We start from the raw sequence: 19,844 nt of genomic DNA, 5'->3' as shown, positions 1-19,844 counted from the left end.
CCGCCGCCGCCGCTGCCGCAGGTCTGCTCGCGGGCGCCGCCGCCGCCGGGCTCCGACTGCTGACACCGCCTCCCCCGGACCTCGGGGCCGAATCGCCTGGGCTGGGCCTCCCGAGAACCACAGTCATCTTCAGTCCCCAGCTAAGTTGCCGCCATCTTCGTCCTGGAGAAACACTTTTTTGGGGGGAGCGCTGGCTTTTGCGTCATCTCCTCCCGCGCCGAGATCTCTCCATCCTGGCGCAGTGGCACCGGGCTTGGCCCGGGCAGAGGAGGAGGGCGAGGACGCGCGGGGGCCGGGGGAGGGAGGGTGCGGCTGTGCCCGCGGGCCCCGCTTGGGCTTCTGGGCTCTGGCGCTTGCTCCTTCCTTTCGTCCCCTGCACCCACCTTTCGGCTTTTTCTTTCAGTTAGCACTGACAAAAGTCAGAATGCGGATGCCCGACTGAGGATGCCAGCTAATTTCTTCAGCATCTCCCACTCCCTCTCTGCCTTTGGAAAAAGTCCGAGTTGCAGGCAGTCGGTTCCCGGTTGCTAAACGGGAGAGGGTCCAGGTATTGCCCTCTTAACTAAGTAATGATAGTCTTCAAATGAAACGTTGGAGGATAGGGGAGTAAACACAAATTAGCTAGAGGAGAGAGGAGGTGACATCTGGTCTCTTTCCATGTGCCTTGAGATCTCTAGACAACTAGAGAACAACTACCAGTGCGTTAAATTATTTTGTCAAATGAGTTTAGTGCTGTATATAGAGGGGATGGTGTGTCTGTATCTATATCTATATATGTCGCTATATTACTGCGATGTCTTTCATATTCAAAAGTAAATGATTAGAAGTGGCCTCATATAGTCAGGAGGGGGGGAAAAAAACGGTAAGACTTCGGATACCAGGGGTCACTGCCTAGCCCTCTGCTCCGAGTTCAACATCTTGACTTTGGAAGATTCCTCCTCCAATCTGGAGCACCCCAAGCTGCTTCGACTCTGACTCTGACGGCCTGCGCCCCAGAGCCCACCGAGTTAGACTTTGCTCTCGCCCAGGACTTCCGCAGCAGCGGGTCATCCGGCAGCTGCTGCAGTCCAAGTCTCTGGTGCCCCTTAGCGTCGGTTCTCAGAGTTCCGAGAAAGCGACAGACGAGTTGGGAAACCCTAGAGTCCTCACGATCCCTGCTCGTGGACAAACATTAGTCTGGTTTTATCTGAGGACTCTGCCCACTCATCTCCTCACTCCCACCCGCGCCACGGGAGCTAATGACTGCGCCGGTGCCAGGCACCTCGGGTTCGCGCAACGAGAGCCCAGCCTTGTCCGGAGCTCTCTCTGGCGGTCGCCTAGGAAAGCGGTTTGTTCCACCTTGCAATCAGTGTCACCCTCCTTCTCTGCTTTCTAATGACCCTAATACTCTGTGGGGTGCACAGTCACATCGCATCGGCAGTATTAAGGTGTCAACGTTCTAAGTAAATACCTTGAGAAACCAAAGGAGTGGATCATCCATATTCGTTTTCTAGAGGCTCTGTGGGTGTTGGGATGCCAGAGAAGTGGGTATTTTTTAAATGGCAAGTTGTAAAACATAATGGGCAGGATTCAACCAATTAGTTCTGTCCGCGTCATAATAAGTTATAAAATACATTTTACCCGTGTAAATTCTAAGTTCCTAAAAAAGAAGTGAATATCAAAGCTTGGGGCAGTTGACGGCTGGTTGATCTGTCATGTAATGTTTTAAAAGACCGTTTGTGTAATGTACCATTCTAGCACTTTGGATTTCAACGTGTTGATTTTTTAACTACATAAAATATCTAGAAATTAACAGATATAATTTCTATGGCAAGTTTATCCTTATCATAAAACATCTTTAAATAAGCAATTATTGAAGTTCTGTTGAAAACCTTTTAAAATTTTCTGAGTTTTGTATCTGAACCTAGTTTAAGCTGAAGAGATAGCCTTTCAATTCCTCTCTTTTGATAGTTTATTTTGACATTAAATAAAATGTTGTTTTTCTCAACCAGTGATGTAGCTAAAGACATCCTTTGAAAAAAAATCCATCAAAATTTTAGAAACATTGTTTTTTCTTCTACCCTCTTACCATGATTACTCTTAAGTTTAAAACTTCAAACAAATTAGATTTAAATACAACATAATGTCTGCTTGTATACATAGTAAGTATAAGATATGGCATTTTCTATTGTATAAATAAAAATACGTGGAAGATAGTATCAGCTGCATTTGTATTTCTCAATAAAAGACTTTGCAGAACATGAAAGTGAGCATATAATATCTAAATAAAAGTGAGCATATAATATCTGAAATAATTATCTCTCCCTTTTGTTTTGAACCTATTAGATCTTTGTGACAAAATATAGATGAGATGTAATAATCCAAGGACTTTCTTTTTATAAACTCAGGGTGGGGATTTTTTTGTCCTAAAAATTTTTTTTAAGGAATTTTTATTTTTTATCTCTGTTATTTATCTATTTTTCAATCTATCCTTATCTCTATCTCTAGATTTAGTTATTTAATACTTAGTTACAAGATTTAATTTTATACTTCTTTCTCTTATCCATGATTTAATTTTTTTCTTTGCCCTGTTTCTTCCTAATTCAAAGATGTTGCCTGGACAGGTTTATATGTCTCTTGATCTCTCTTGTGTAAGACAGAAAGCTCAGAAAATCATCGGCTAGGGAAGCCCACAGGGTGCCCCTGAGCTGAGACACTCACACAGAAAGGTCACAGGCAGACGAGACCGAGTTTCAGAACACAAAGGTGATCTGAGGGCGACTGGATTTTTAACATGAAAAGGGAAAATCCACCAGAGCCTTTCTGCTACTCCAAAGGGAGAAAGATGAGCAAAGTGGCTGAAATACCTAAGTAGATGGCCACTTCTCACTGTGCACCGCCCAACCATCACACAGCCTGGGCTCCTTTGCACACCATGTGACTCCAACCCTGGCAGTTTGGACGTTCAGCTCGAGTCAAAACTGCTTCTGTTCACAACGATTAATAATGCCTCCGCTAAATATAAAGAAGACTTTAAATTCTTCGAAGGGAAAAAAAGGCAGTTCTGCTGAAATAAACTCCATATTTGTTCTTAAAATATATTCTTTTATTCTCCTATGTCAAGTATACTATAATTTTTGACAAACTCCCTTTTCCTACCCCACCACTCTATGTTTACTTTCAAGTTCAAATTTCATGTCCACTAGCCTACAGTTGTGCTGTCTGTTCAGTGCTCTTGCTATTGAAGATGGTTCATTATAACTCCTAGGGGATGGTTTAAAGCTAAGGACCAACAGAGCTACTGGGATCAAAGTATTTGCAATTACTCTAGACAGTGTTACTCAGCATCACCTCTGTTGACATTTAGGGTCAGATAATTCTTTGTCGTGAGAGTGTGTCCTACACTTTGCATGAGATTCAACTGCCTCTCTAGCCTCTACTCACAAGACTCCAGTAGCACAACTACCTCTCCCAAGTTTTGACAACTAAAAATATCACCAAACATTGCCAAATGTCCCCTGGAAGCAAGCTCGCTCATGCAGAGAACCACTGCTCTAGAAACATCTTGAAGCAGTAGTAGCTACTTAATTCATATCTACATGAGAAAAATTCTGGCATCAGAAATGAAGTTATAACTTTTTCTTTAATTCAGAGAATTTATATTCTAAGAACTCTTCACCTAGAATTGCTATCTCAGCATACATCTCTTGTTATAGAATGTTTTTAAAAGACTACAAAGTATTGAAAGTCCCTTAACCTCTCTGCCCAATACAAAGTTAAGGGGAAAATTAACAATTACTATTTAAATATGATTAATGTCAGAATTTTTCTCCATAACGCAAATGAAAATATTATTTATTAACCAGATTGTTTATTAATCAGGCAACTATCTGTGCTTTATATGTGGATCCTTGATCACAACATATCAGAAACTAAACTAAATATATGCATCTGTTCATATATATACATATATATAATTATTTCTATTATACAAGTACTGTATATAAGTATTATACAAGAAAATTATAGAAAACAAATAAACAATTTAAAAAGTCTGAAGTAATCTCAACACATGTAGTCACTATTTCCATTTTGTAGTATCTCTCTAACATTTATATTATAAATCTCCCTGTTTTGTGACATTTACTAAACCAGATTTTTTTAATGATTGAAGTATGAAATTTGATAGCACACATATCCACATTTATTAGATAATAATGCAATTTTCCTTTCAGTATTGCATTATTAATTTTAATCAGAGATACGCAAGTTCTAATGGTGTCTCAGAACATTAGCATATTGCTCTCTTTCTCATTCTCTCTCTGCATGTAATTTAATCAGAAAGAGTCTTAGGAAATGAGGAAAATTAGAAAAATGAACGATATATAAAATTAAAGGTTTATTATTATCAAAGAAAGCAAAAAAGCAAAGCTGGATTCTGTTTTTTTTTAATCTTATTATTATTCATATCTAGTCAAATTATGTCTCACAAAATATTTCAATGATGTTTAGTAAAAGTAACATATTACATTAAAATAAGTATTTTATCTGATTTTTTCATAATTAGAGGAATAATACTCTCCAGAATAGACTACAGTTAATTTTTTGTTTTTAAATAATCTGGACCTTGCCTTCCTCTAGTAGGTCTCATGAATTAGAATGTTTTAAAATAAGACAGCTTTAAGGATATGGGCCCTCTGAAAGTAAATTGTCAACAACCAGTCTACTTGCTCTATGTTGGTTCTAGGGTGAACCATGGAGAGTCTGATATGAAAGACCATGTCTGGCCTCTTGAAGCTTAGTTAAGGGAAAGAGAAATTAACTAGGCCATCAAACAGAATACAGTGGGAAATGCTGGAAGATTAGCAGTTTAGGAGACTTGAGATGAGGGCTGAACTACAATTTGATTTTGAGAGAGACCAGAAAAGGAAGGTATTAAGGGCATTAAGTAACATTACAAAAGATTCTTAAAGAAGATCCCCAGTTTTCAAGAACTCTGGCACGTGAAGGAGCCCAGGGCACTGGAGGATCTATGGGAAAGTGGGCTGTACTGGAGTGGAGGGAACAGTTGGAGAATCAGCATGGAAGAAACTAGAGAGAATGGGTAGGGCTCCATCATGAATGATACTGCATAATAAGTGAAGGAAATCAGCTCTGCTGTAGGCGGTTAGAATTCATTGAGGAAATTTAGATAGTGATTTAAAAGTTCATTTTCATTAAAATCACTGTTCACTAAAATCAAAATGAGAAATACGTTTGAAGAAGGTGTTAACCAGATTAGTAAATGTTGATTCTTGTTAGCTTATCAGCTCAAATGTAGCACAGTAGAAAAGAAGAGCAAATAGTTTGGCTGGAATGTAGGTTTCATTTATCAGAAAAAGCAGGCTGTGGAGTCTAGAAACTCCTACGTAGATTTTACCTAAGAGTGTGACTAATGGCATAGAGTAGTTTAATGGCACAGGCACATTTCAAAAAGCTACTGAATTGTACACAGTTGCAAATACATTACGTTGAGGGATATGATGATGGGACGTATTTACTGTTGTATTATTGTTCAACATGTCATTTTACACTTATATCCTTTAAAGAATTCAAAGTTCTTAAGTTATTTGATTATTTTTCATGGGAATCTGTATTTTTATTCATATTTAAATGGCTAGATTTGTTATGCATTAGAAGGTAGTTTTCTTACTCTGCTTTTACATTATAAAAACAATAAAATGTTTGTTGTCTTCTCAAAAATTTATCCTTACCTACTAGAGTTAACATCTGCCAAATAATTTTACCACAATGCACTACTTGACTATATCTACTTCATAAATTAAATATGTAACAATCTTGAGGTATTTTCTTATATCTTTATACTTTAAATGTCTTCTGGATGCATAAAAATAGGCACATCCTCATTGTTATTATACACTGTTTATGTGCCATATATAAGTGGAGCAAGGTTACAATCTTATATACCTTTTAATCTAGAAAAGAGAATTTGTGCTTTCAGAATTCATAGATAATATCCAAATTCTTAACCAGTATATTTCTAATAAATGGAGCTAATAAAGAGTAGCTTAAATTTATTTATAAAGTAAATAAAATTAAACCTTTAGCTTTTAAGTCCTCTATAACTTGCTAATATAAACCTTTCTTTAAAGATAAAACCAATTCTAGCACTATCAGATACCTGAGGGCTCTAATTAATTACTTACAATGGTAAACATATCAGAGTCTCTCTGTAACTTCGATTGACCTTGACTTGATTGGGTTGGTTGGGCAGAACTAGAACTTGCTCTCTATCTGTGTACTTCCAATGTGCTATAGCTCAGAGGTTTTCAAACATTGGTGAGCAGAGAATCAAATCTGAGCTTAGTAAACTTAGGCACCTCCCTATAGATCTGCTTCAGTAGGACTAGAGGTCAGAGGAAACTGCATTCCTAACAAGTTCCTCTTGTTAACTTTGTATGAACAATAAAACCTGCTATGCATGGTAATAGTCCTGCTGGATAGAGTGGCCAGTGATAGTCAAATGAGGGTACATTCCCTAAATTCTAAACCAATTCAAGATTCATCTGTAGGAGAATGCAGTGTTAAATAATATTATTTGTGATTAAGAGCACATACAGAGTTAAATGTATGAACACTTTCCATAGAATGCAAATATAGTTCATCACACATAGCAGTAAAAATCTACAACATCGTTATCACAGTAATTATTATTTGCCAAATACTGTTCTGAGTATGGGTGTAAATACACAGTTTTCAAATAAAAAAATAACAAAGGAAAAATATTTTCTTCAAGATACATCATCATAGAACTATCCAAGTGCTGCTTGTCAAGTAGAGATAGAGTGAAGTTGATGGTGACAGTGGCTCTAGTGGTGATGACAGTTCTGATACCAAATACAGAGTTTGAATACTATTGTTTCATGGCATGTGAGAGTATAAAAAAGATGTTTCAAAATTAATATATTACTTTAGGTGCTACTTTGAATAAGTGTGTACTTAAATGAATGAACAAAGTGTCAGTATACATTAGCTATTTAATTTCATTTTCATCCTTAAATTTGATAAATACAAACTTACAGAAGCCTTTTTGAAATAAGCTTCTGATTCATCAAAATGGACAGGCTTTAGAAATATTTTATTTGTATTTGCCTTATATTTGGACACAAATATGGTTTGTTTAATACAATTTCAATAAAAACAGGAAATTTTTTTTGTAGAACCTGACAAGTTATAAAGATTATTTGGAATCATGAATAGATATTAGAATGAAGCTTTCCTGAATGTGCTCTGCTTCTGCAATATCTTGCAGTTGTCATAGGAACATCTGTCTCATCTTCAGCTGACCTTCATGGTGTTTCATTTTAGCACTAACAAGAAAGCACACAAGGCCAAGAAGAATGGCTACTTGAGAGAGATAAGGCCATATTTTGAATCCCTCAGAGAAACCACAGCGGGGAAGCCCAGAAGCCAGCAGAGAAATGGAAGGACAAAAGGGAATGTATTCAAATTCATAAAAGTTTACAAGGAGAAAGATTAAAATAATCCCGTTAACATTTTGACAGATAGTGAAAACACACCAGAAACACGTAGGCACGATGTGGATGGAGACTGAAGTCTAATATTTTATATCGATCTAGAAGAATTAAGAAAACAATAAAAGCTTTGAAATAACCAATCAAAACTAACAAAGTTCAGAAATGGGGTAGCTAAGCCAAACTTATATTATTGAATTATTTTGTAAACAAGTTCTGAAAAAATTGTTCCCCTTTTGTTCAAAATTGGTTGGAAATCTTTAATCCAAGTACTCAGTGAATACAGCACTAAGAAACTTCAGCTTTTGAATAACTGGATGAAGAGCAATTATTGAAAACAGACCTTGCAAGCAAGAAGACATTGGAAATTATCTTGACAAAAGCAAGGGAGGAAGTGAACAAATCAAAGAATGAGAGCTCAGATGGTGTTCAGAATTTAATTCTGAACTTCTAGAAGTGTGATTTGGAATATCTTGGACTGTGAGAAGAATTTTTGATGAAGTTCCTATTTTAATTGGATAAATTTATGTTCTGACTGGGACAAAATGAAACAGAAAGGCCTATGATTTTCCAGCATATATATTTGGTTAAATATTCAAAAGAATCATAATAGAATGAACTGATTTAAAATAATTTTTTTCTTATAAATTTTTTTCCAGAGACAGAAGATTGGAATAAATAGTAAAAGACAGTATCTGGAAAATATTTTGGTAAAATAATTACACATTTAACATTTTTTAAATAGATAAGAAAATCCTCCAGTTAGCAGAATTTGCTCTGAACTTAGCAGGTAACCTAAAACCTGAAAGGAATATTTTCTCAAAAACTGTTGGGGTTACATAGAAAAATCAATCAAAGATCTCATTAAATATAAAGTTATTAATCACAAATTAATTTTCTTAAGATTCCAGTCAATCTTGTAACAAATTATATACAAGATCACATTGAAAAAAAAAATTTCTGAAAAATACCAGTCCCAGCTTATAAGAATCAGATGTGGGTAAGAAATAACTCTGAGTATTACCAAGATTAATTATTTCACTTTTATTATCACTTAATGCTGAGAGTGAAAACAGATTTTAAAGATTTGCTTTAATATATACACTGCTGCTATAAACTAAAGGTTTGTGTCCCATGCAAATTCATATGTTGAAAACTAATTCTCAATTTAATAGTATTTGGAGGGTCTCTGGGATGTTATTAGATCATGAGAGTGGACTCCACACGATAGGATTAATGTTCTTATGAAAATGGCTCCAGAGAGCTCCTTCAGCGCTTCTGCCATGTGAGAACACAGAAAATAGCAGTTTCTGGACCAGGGAGCTGCTCTCAGCAGACTCCCAATCTGCTGGCGCCCTGCTTTTGTGCTTCTCAGAATCCAGCACAATGAGAAATAAATGTTTGTTGTTTATAAGCCACCCAGGATATGGTATTTTGTTACAGCACCTGGAACAGACTAAAACAATGTACACATTGTAAAAAATATATTATTTTATTTTTCAGAAAGAATTTGATTTAAAAAATCATATTGAATAGGACTTTCCATAGCTTCAACCAATATAATAAAATTGAGTTACCTATGAATAAGTAAATATTTCTAAAATTTATATAATTTTATTTTTGGTGCCTTCTTTCATCCTCATAAATGTCCCAGTTTGGAAAGTAAGTTATAATTAACCTATAGTAATTAATATGGTGTAGTATTGGATGACAAACATATTCATAAAGACCAATGGATGGGATGGAAGATACAGAAGCAGAAAGGTATATTTCCTATGTGGATGCTTGGTTTACGAGAAACAGCCATACAAGGTAGTCGAAAATTTTTCAATATACATTTTGATAATTGATATCAGTACATGGTTATGAGATAATTGTATTAACATGTGGAAAAAGTGAATATCAACTCTAATCTTATAAAAAATCAACTGTGAGTTGATTAAAATAAGCTGTAAAAGGGAAAGTTATAAAACTAAGAACATAGAAAAATAACTTCATTACTTAAAGATAGGAAGTAATTGTTTAAGTAAGACACAAGAAATACTACCCATAATTTACATTATTTAGGTATTAATGGATTAGTATCATAATATATAAAAACTACTTAAAACTTGAGACAGAGAAAGAAAGAGAGAGAGAGAGAGAATAAGAGAGAGATGGAGAGAGAGACAACATAGACAAGAAAGACATAAAACCCAAAACCAATGTGCAAAAGCGTAAAGAGGTACTTCAGAACAAAAGAAAATTCGCTTGGTTAATAAACATGTGATAAGGTGCTTAATCTCACTTATCAGAAAAATACAAAGGAAAATGACAATTTCAAACAATTACATATCAACAAATTGATAACAACTGTTTTTATTTCTTTCTAAATCTGACAATATCAAGTGGAGTGACCATATAAAGCAACAGGAATTCTCATACATTTTTGGTAGGAACGTACAGTGATACAAATAATTCAGATGACAGTTAGGCCTATCTTCTAAATGTAAAAACATGCATATTTGGTGACCCAGAAATTCAGTTATAGATATATGTGCTAGAGAAATGTGTGCTCTTCATATAAGATATACTCATATTATCGATTTTTTTTTTTTGTAGTTTCCTTGGGCTGTAAACAACAAAAACAAAAAATGTCCCATCCGCACTATAATGGATAAAGTGTGATCTATTCATAAATTAGAATATAATACATTAATGACAATGAATATACCACAACTGCAATCAATATTTTTCATGAACCATGCAAGTATAATATTGAGCTATAGAAGCCAGTTAAAGTATTGTCTGCTATTTAATACTATTTAAGTAAGATTCAAAAACAGACAAAGCCATGGTACATTGTTCAGGGAAGCATATAACTGGTAAAATTATAAAGATATATAGTAACTAGATAGTAGTTATCTCAAGTGGGAAAAAAGGAAGGCCCACTCACCCTTCATTCTCATTCCAACATAAACTCTTTTGTATCCTCCATAGCTGAGCTTGGAATCCAGGCCTTCTCAACCAGTATCACATCTGATTAAAGGAAGTGATTGTTTAATAGATAGGCCTAAACTTCAAAGAACCAATGTGGTTCAATCTTAGGATTTTTTTAGAACTTCTGGGAAAAAAGAGCAGTACATAAGCATGGATCTGCTGGTGACCACATTGCCATAGTAAGAAAAATGACTGTGTGATAGGAGACCCAAAGAGAGGAAAACAGAGCTAGAAATAGAAAATGTGTGACTGTGTGTTCAGCAGATCATGATTTTTGAATCTGAATTAGACAAAATAAAACCTATATCTAGAATTGACTGTTATTTGAGCTAGTAAATTGACTTTTTGCTTAGGAGCGTTTGAAATGATTTTTCTATTCCTTGCAGCTAAGATATCTGACACTCTGTAAGTCATCAAACTGTGACATCTCACAATTACATCTTCTAGTATGTACATCTGACTACTTCTCACACTTGCATGTGATACACAATTAATTAAAGCCAAATCATTTATATTTGAAATGCAGGCAGCAAAGATGGTCTTAAACCCAATTGTTTTCCTTTAAGCATCATCTAACCCTTTGGCACTAGTTTCTGGTTCCTGCGATCACCCACACAAGTCTCATCGTACACTGTCATGACCTCCCCTTATTTTACTACTTGAAGCATAACAAACACAAACATCACATATTTAGTGAAGTTTTTGATCATACTTAGGTTTAAAACTATCTTCATAGAGCCACTTGCCCAATGATATATCCAATAAGGGATTAATATCCAAAATATATAGGAATACATATAACTTAATACCAAAAAGACAAACGACCCAATTAGAAAATGGACAGAGGACCTGAATAGACATTTCTCCAAAGAGGACATACAGATGGCTAAGAGACATATGAAAAGATGCTCAATGTCTCTAATCAACACAGAAATGCAAAATAAAACCACAATGAGATATCACCTCACACCTGTCAAAATGGCTATCATCAAAAAATTAACAAACATCAACTATTGACAAGAATGTGGAGAAAAGGGAACCCTCATGCACTATTGGTAAGATTAAATTGGTTCAGTTACTATGAAAAAGAGTGTGGAGGTTTCTCAAAAAATTAAAAATATAACTATCATATGACTCAGCAATCTCACTTCCATTTATCTGAAAAAATCCAAAACACTAATCTAAAAAGATATATACATCCCTATGCTCATTGAAGCATTATTTACAATAGCAAAGATTAGAAGCAACCTAGGTGTCCATCAATAGATGAATGGATAAAGAAAATGTGGTACATATATACAATGAAATATTATTGGGCATAAAAAAGAATGAAATCCTAACTTAGTAACCGGGGAGATTACTTTGTAGATTATATACTATAGAGTACACCTGAAACTAATATAATATTGATTGTCAAGTGTAATTGAATTTTAATTAACAATTTAAAACAAAAAAAATAAATTTGTAAAGAAAAAAAATCTATCTTCACAGATCACCACATTAGTGAGTCATCGAAAGTTAATTTAGCTCAAGTTAATGGACATACAATGTCCTCATCTATAAAACTGGTATTGATAGTATTTGCTCATAAAGTTGTTGTGAGAACTAAACAAAATATATGCAGAAGCTCGTGGTAAAGTGCTTAAAAGTGCCTATTCTGGGCCAGTCAGTGTGTGTTCAGACCCTGGCTGTGTCTCTACCAGCCAAGAGACCTTGGGCAGATTGGTGCTTTACTGTTCTCGTCTGTAAAATTGGGATGATAATAATAGCAACAAACTCACAGTACTGCTGCAAGATTTAAACAATGAGTGCTTAGAACAGTGCTTAACACTTAATGATTGCCCAATAATTATTTACTTTTATTATTCAAGAATAATACTTTGAAAGTGTCTAGCACATGATAAATTTTAACTATTAATATTAAACAACATTATTAATATTAAGAATGAAAGATTGGATACCACTACTAATTCTAAAGTCATTAGAGAATAACATGACATACTATGAATAATGTTATAACAATAAATCTGACAATTTAGGTAAAATTGACAAATTCCCTGGAACCCACAACTTACCTAAACAATAAGAAATAGAAAGTCTGAATAGCCTCATACCTGTTAAAGACATTTAATTCACAATCAGAAAATTGTCTACAAAGAAAATTCTAGTTCCAGATGATTTGGCTGTTGAATTCTATCAAACATTTAAGAATAATACCAATATTACAACATTTTTTCAATGTATAGAGAAGAAACTCTATGCCCTCATTTTATAAGGCTAGCTAGCGTAATCACCAAAACCTGACAATATTACAAGTAAAACAAAACAGAACAGCACATCAAGACCCCTCATAACATAACAAAATAACAAAAAATCAATTCAAGCAATATATCCAAAGTATAATGTCATTATCAAGTAGGTTTATCTCTGAAATGCAAGCTTCATTTAACAACAGAAAATTAATAAATGTAATTCAACATATTAACAGAATGAAGGACAAAAAGCATAGAAATATCTCAATAAATTCAGAAAAAGTATTTGACGAAATTCAACACCCATTCATGATAAAGACTCTCAGCAAATTAAGACATAAGAGAATCTTCTCAACCTGATTCAGGGTATGCATTAGATTGAAAGGTGGCTTCAAAAAGGATATTTTCATTTTTGGATCCCCAGAAACTCTGAATGTCACCTTATTCAGAAAGTGAGTTTTCGTAGATACAATTAAATTAATATAAGAGCATTATGGATTAAATTCATTATCTCACAGTCGTGATGCCAGAAGTGGGCACAAATATCCAAGACATGTCATAGGAGACACAAAGAGAAGAAACGTATTACACATAGAAGAGGAGGAGGCAATATAACCATGGAGACAGGGATTGGAGTGACGTAGCTGCAAGCCAATGAATGCCTGGAACCACCAGAAGCAGGAAGAAGCAAGGACAGAATGTACCCTCCAGTCTGCAGAAAGAGCATGACACTGCCTAAACCTTGATTTCAGACTTCTGGCATCCTAATTGTGAGATAATAAATTTTTTTTGTTTAAGCTACCCAGTTTGTGTTAATATATTAAGGCAGACATAAGAAATTAATACTGAATATTGATGAAAATCCTATAGGTAGCATCATACTTAATGGAGACTATTGGACACTTTCCCCTAAAATAATGAACAATGAAAAGTTATCTGAAATCACCACTGCTATTTATCATTTTAACTGGATGTTGTAGCCAGTACAATAATGCTACAAAATAAAAGGCAAGAACAGGAAGAATTAGAATTATTTTTACTTGCATATAATGTGATTATGTATATAAAAACTCCATAATATATAAAAAATTTCTAGAACTGAAAAGGAAATTTAGCAAATTTACAGTATACAAGGTCATTATAAAGTACTCAACTGTATTTCTATATACTAGCAGCAAATAATTGGAAAATAAAATTCAAAAATTCCATTTACAGTAGCATAAAAATAAAACCATTTAGGACTAAATTAAATGAAAGACATGCAATTCTTGTACCCTGAAAAAAAAAAATCTATAAAACATTGTTGAGATTGAAGAAGATTTAAGTAAATAGAAATCTGTTACCTGCTCATGGATTAGAAGACAAAAATCATTAAAATGTCAAATGCCTTCAAATGTATCTATAGATTGGATGCAATCCCAATAAAAATTCCCACAGGCTTTTTATAAGATACTATTTAATTCTAAAATAAAAAAGGAAATGCAAAGGATCTAGAATAGCCAAACATAGATTGTAAATCTGAGAGATTTACATACCTGATTTTGAAACTTACAATAAAGCAAAAGTAATCAAAGAGAGTGTAGTATTAGGAAAAAGATAAAGGAGTACATGAGCAGAACAGAACAAGGATTTTAAAGTGGAAAAAAAAAATTTTAAACAAATGGCATCGAAGCAACAAAATGGAGAATGGATAGAGAGAAGAATAAATAAATAAATTATGTCATATTCATACAACAAAATGCTTTTTACCAATAAGATGAAACTAATGATACATGCATCGATATGGATGAATCTCAAAAACATTGTACTGACCCATACACAAAAGAGACACACTAAATGGTTACATTTATATGAAGTTCAACAACAGAAGCAACAACAAACAACTAATCTATAGTGACAGAAATAAGAACAGTGGTTATCTACAGAAGGGAAGATTAACTAAAGGGGAGAAAATGAAACTTCCTAGGATGGCAAAAATAATTTATATCTTGAGTGGAGAAAGGTGTATTTTAAGTCAAAATTCATCAAATTTTATAATTTTTAAAAATCTACATGAAAATAGTGAAATGAGAAAAATATGAAATAAGACAAATATTCAAGTGGAATAGAAGGAAAATATACTCACAAAATAGCATGACTTAGAAGTTTGCCTTCCTGCAATAATGTAATAGATTGTTTTAAAAAAATGCTTCCATTGAAGATATCCCAAAATATATATATTTTTTAAAAAAGGGTGGGGGAGTTGTAAAAGAGTGAGCTTAATATTTTGGTATCATCTTTCCCATCAGAATATTGTTCATTTAAAATCTGCAGCTGAGAAACTTAATTAAGTAAAAAATGACAGCTGAGAGGCTAACAAGTTCAGCAGAGCTTTAGGTTGTTGCACAGGATTTAAGAGACAAAAATTAGATGCAGCATAGGACAAGTATCTTCTTTATAAGGTCCTCTAGGAGTTCTTTTTTTATTTCTAGGATTTATCCCACTGTTACTGAAGACTTTTAGGAGTCAGAGGGTACATTCAAATGGACTCAAGCCTACCTTTTTGTACTAACTCTCTACATCTGAAACAAACCATTGATCTCCAGTCAGTCTGGAGCAGGGCAAGTAGCAACAAAGAGCTTTCCATTATCTCCAGGACTTCCACTGGGGCTAAGTCATACCGGTATCAATCCCAACATCTGGATCCCAAGCTGATGCCAACATTACTGTTGAATTTTGTTTTCTACTCTCCAATACTGCCTTCCACTCTGTTTCTCCTGAATTAGCTTCATTAATTATAAGAATCTAGGAGTATTATTTAACTTTTCATGGAAGTCTCTTTTTAGGGGGGAGGAGGGTGTGTAAAATACTTTATTCAGTATATAGAGAGTTTGTTTCCATAGCAGTTTTATCTAACCAGGACTATTTTCTAAACTCCACATTACAACAGAGGTACTTTATTTTATTTTATTTTATTTTTTTGCAGTTTTTGCTATGGAAAAAAATAGATGTCAAAATTCTGGGAACTCTCCATATCACTACATACTAGGTCAAGTGCATTGTGCATCAGTTTATAAACAGAAGAATTTGAGGGTGTGTGAGCAGATATAATTCTTAATGCCAAGCCCTGCAAACTTTCCATTTATATCTGTCACATCTCCTGTCTGGGGCCTGTCATTTCTCTGAAATTTCAGTGACATATTGTAACGCTGACTCAAAATTCTCCACTCCTTTTTCTGGCACTGTATTTCTTACAAATGTTTCTGGATTCCAGTAACATTAGTTCAGAACTGTGCTTCAGAGCCAATTCCACAGTAGATAACCAGCCCTGAGGATCTCCCGAGTCAAGGAAAAGGGCTTTCATTACACCGCATGCAGCTTCCACAGTCATCCTTTCCCATGGCTAAACGAGTCCAATTTCTTGATGAAAGTTTTCACTCTCAAGTTTGGTTACACTCCAATTTCCACATTTTTCTGTCACCACATGGTTTCTTAGTTTTTCTCTAGTAAATTCACACAGGGCTCTCAGGCCTGGCTCTCCACCTGAAACTGTCTTAAAATATACATCTCATAAAAGTTATAAATAAGATCTCAAAAGAATTTTCATAATAACATCACTGACTTTGAGGTAATGTATTAAGAGTCATCAAAGGTCCTGCCTGACCTGTCTCAATTTCTGATCACTTCACATCTAAGGAGTTAACAGGCATGTTAAGAGTCCTTTCTCGATTCAGTTCTAGGGGATCATTTAATCTAAAGGGTATCTAGGTATTTCATCTTAGTACGAAAATTTTATGTGAAAAAGTACATGTCACTGAAGACTACTTCAAGATTGAAAATATTTAGCTCTAAGTACCTCTTCCATAACTTTGAAAATCCAAGATGTCTCTAGAGTTTCCCCGAACAGCTTAATCTTTTTTACTTTTTAACGGTAAAAAAAAACCAAACTTAATCTTATTTTTTACTTGCCCTGCTTCTATGTCTGTGCCTTGGTTACACTTCCGCTCAGCTTACAAAGGTGTCAATCAATGTGCCCTTTCTACAACCATACTTTGGATGTTATACATTCCTAAATAAAAGTTTATAGGGAGGGTTTGATGAGAGGTTCAATGAAGCAATGCATAGCCTTTCACCATCTCCCTGGCTTTCCTACGGCTGTACTTTCGTTCCTAAAGCTTCTGCCTATGCTCTGTTCTGGGTTAAAAACCCTGAGAATTAACTGTGTCTGTTTGCCATTACTGGCTTTAGGTATCTGCCTCACCTTGTTGGTTATCCTTCTAGAATTTTTTTAAAGAAATTATTGTTCATTGACACTTGTTGAGCACCAAATATGCAAGAAGTTTTGCTTGGTGAGTATTATGTAGGATTCACTCAGGAATTTCCCTTCAAGTTAGGGAAGTGCTCAATTCTTTATCTTCTCCTAATTTTCTCAGTGCAGTTGTTACATTATTGACTGCACTGATGACTTAGATGCTCATACCAATTATTCCAATGGTATATTCTCCAGTATCCTAGATGCCTAAATTTCCCCTACTCAGTCTTCTCAATGAGCTCAGAATGTAGTGACCAACTCAAGACCTCATACTCTTACCCCACCTGCAATTCATTTTTTTCCTTTGCTGTTTGCATTGAATAGAAGAAGAAATAGAATTGTGTTGGCTTGTTCTATTACATATTTATGCTTTCTAAATTTAATTCTGCCTTTTTCTATCATTTTATAAACATTTTACTCATCCTATTCACTTCTAGTCACAATTCTCAAAGCAGTTGTTATTCTATATTTTAATTTTTCCACTTAATCTTCTAATTCTTCCAAATCCAATTTCTAGCAGAGGGTCCACATGCTATATAGAACTCCAAAGCAGAGTAACAATCCCAGCCACATACAATCCACTCTTCTTGAATATTCACTATTCTCATGACATCTTTGAATATTACCCTCTCTTGCCAGAGTGTTCTCAACTGTTAATACAAATGGTTTCTCTCAAGCACTATGGGGTGGTTGTGTAAATTTAAAGAATCTTTCTGGAGACCTGTTTGGCGATATATGTCAAAATGTAAAATGAGTACTACATGTAATTCAAAAATGGTGTTTTCTATGAAACAGTCTAAAGGAACCATTCCTAAAAGGAAAAAATGTTATGTATGAGATTGTTCCTTGGAATTTTTAAAATGATAGTAACAAGTAAAAGAAAGAAAAAGCATGAACTAATTATCTTTAAAAAAGACTGGCTATGTAAATGATGAAGTGTACATATGCAGCAGAATCAATTTTTATCAATTTACTGCTATGCTTTCAAGACTTACAGTTCTTATGATCCTGTATAATAGACATTTTTCATATTTTGGATGACCAGTATCCAGTCTCCTTTCTGTTAATATCTGGATAGTTTTGAGAGGTAATAGCTGTCTTCTTCTATAGAAACCAAAAAGGCTTGGTCCTCATTTTCCCAGTGGCATAATCAAGAGGCACATATAAGGCAGTCTTGACCAGCTGAGTGCTGTTTTACAGGATTTTGGAATGTGAGCTGATAATAATGGATGGTTTGTAAACAAGTTCATTATGGTTTAGTGCAGAATACGACACAGTCCTGAACTTCTCTGCGGTGAACTGCAACCTGATGTTGAGTCCTCGTTTCCCATGCTTGAATGTCTAGCTCCTATTAAATGCATATTTTTCATGAATACACACAGTAGATGGTCAAATGTATATACTTGAGAGACAACTAACAAATTTCTGTTCTATTTCATCCATTTATTTCCTGAAAACTTTTTCTAGATGAGTCTATTTAAAGGTATGCTTCTTAACTCTTTTGTTTTATTGCAAACTATTATCTGTTAGTTGCCATGCCAGTTATATTTTGCTCTATAAAATTCTAGTTCCTGTTTTTTTCTTGCTACGAGCTAGAACACAGTATTTATTGTATCAGGTGTTGTGATAAATAATACACTTCTTTGTATGTTGTGTTGCCACATGACAATACCAAAATTAAATATTTGTCTGATGCCTAACAGTTTACAAGCCATTTAGAATACATTATATTATTTACTACTAAAATAATTCTATAAAGGCAAAAATTATTATTTTTCCTTTTTCGATTCTTTTTCTTTTTTCCTATTTGTGGGTGAAGGAACTGAGCTCCTGTAAATTTGTGAATTCCTCTGGGTCAAATAGGAGGTGGTAATTTCTGGAGGACTGACTGAAACCTAGTTCCTCTGTTCCCATAAAAATTCATCTCCTCACTACAACTAAATGAAGCCCATGTTTGAAATAAAGTACAATTTTTAACTTTATGTGTATTTAAAACAATTTGCAAAGAAAAGAAAATGGGCAACTCTTATCCCTAGTCTTCATATACCATTACATTCTTCTCTGCATGTCTGAGAGGAGGTGATAACTCTCACATTTAAACTTTACTGCATTAAAGGACAGTAGCTGTTAGTTTATTTCCTATTAGCATTCATCTTCTAGATTTTCCTCTCTGACTAGAAATATCACTTCAACTCCACTCACCATGGCAACAAAACAGCTGAAGATTCTTACAGCTTGCCTAGTGAAGAAAAATACTTGAAAATATCCTTTGATGCTAAAATTGGTTTTGTTTTCACAGTATCACATGAAGCAACTGAGGATGAGGGATACCACCATACATTTCAGATGGATTCACCCAGTAGCAGTGTTGAGGGTCTATAAGAAATAAAAAGGAAGAAGAAAGGAAGGGAGGGAGGGAAAGAGGGAAAAGTAAGGATGAAGGAAAGGTAGGTGGAAGAACTATCCTATGTTTATATACCTGAACAGGCATTTATACATACATGTGCTCCCACAAACCACCCTTCTTTTATATCATTGCACTCTCTTTGTTGATGTTTATCTGGCTGTCTCCAATTAGACTATAATTTCTTTGAGAGCAGAGATCAATCCTTAATCATCCTTGAACCACCATCATTCTTTTAAAGTACATGTTAGTTTAAAGAATAAATTAAGATTTTAAAAGAAGAATAAAAAAACATAGAAACTGGAGAATAACTTCAAACAACTTTAGAATCTTGGCATAAAAGGAATTGTTAAGAATATTCTTTTTCTTGAATGTATTATTTGTGGCAAAACATGTTAATCAGG

Source organism: Pteropus medius, unplaced genomic scaffold (assembly GCF_902729225.1).
Source record: "Pteropus medius unplaced genomic scaffold, Ma_sr-lr_union100, whole genome shotgun sequence".
NCBI classification, from domain to species: Eukaryota; Metazoa; Chordata; class Mammalia; order Chiroptera; family Pteropodidae; genus Pteropus; species Pteropus medius.
This window is presented reverse-complemented; position numbering follows the sequence as displayed.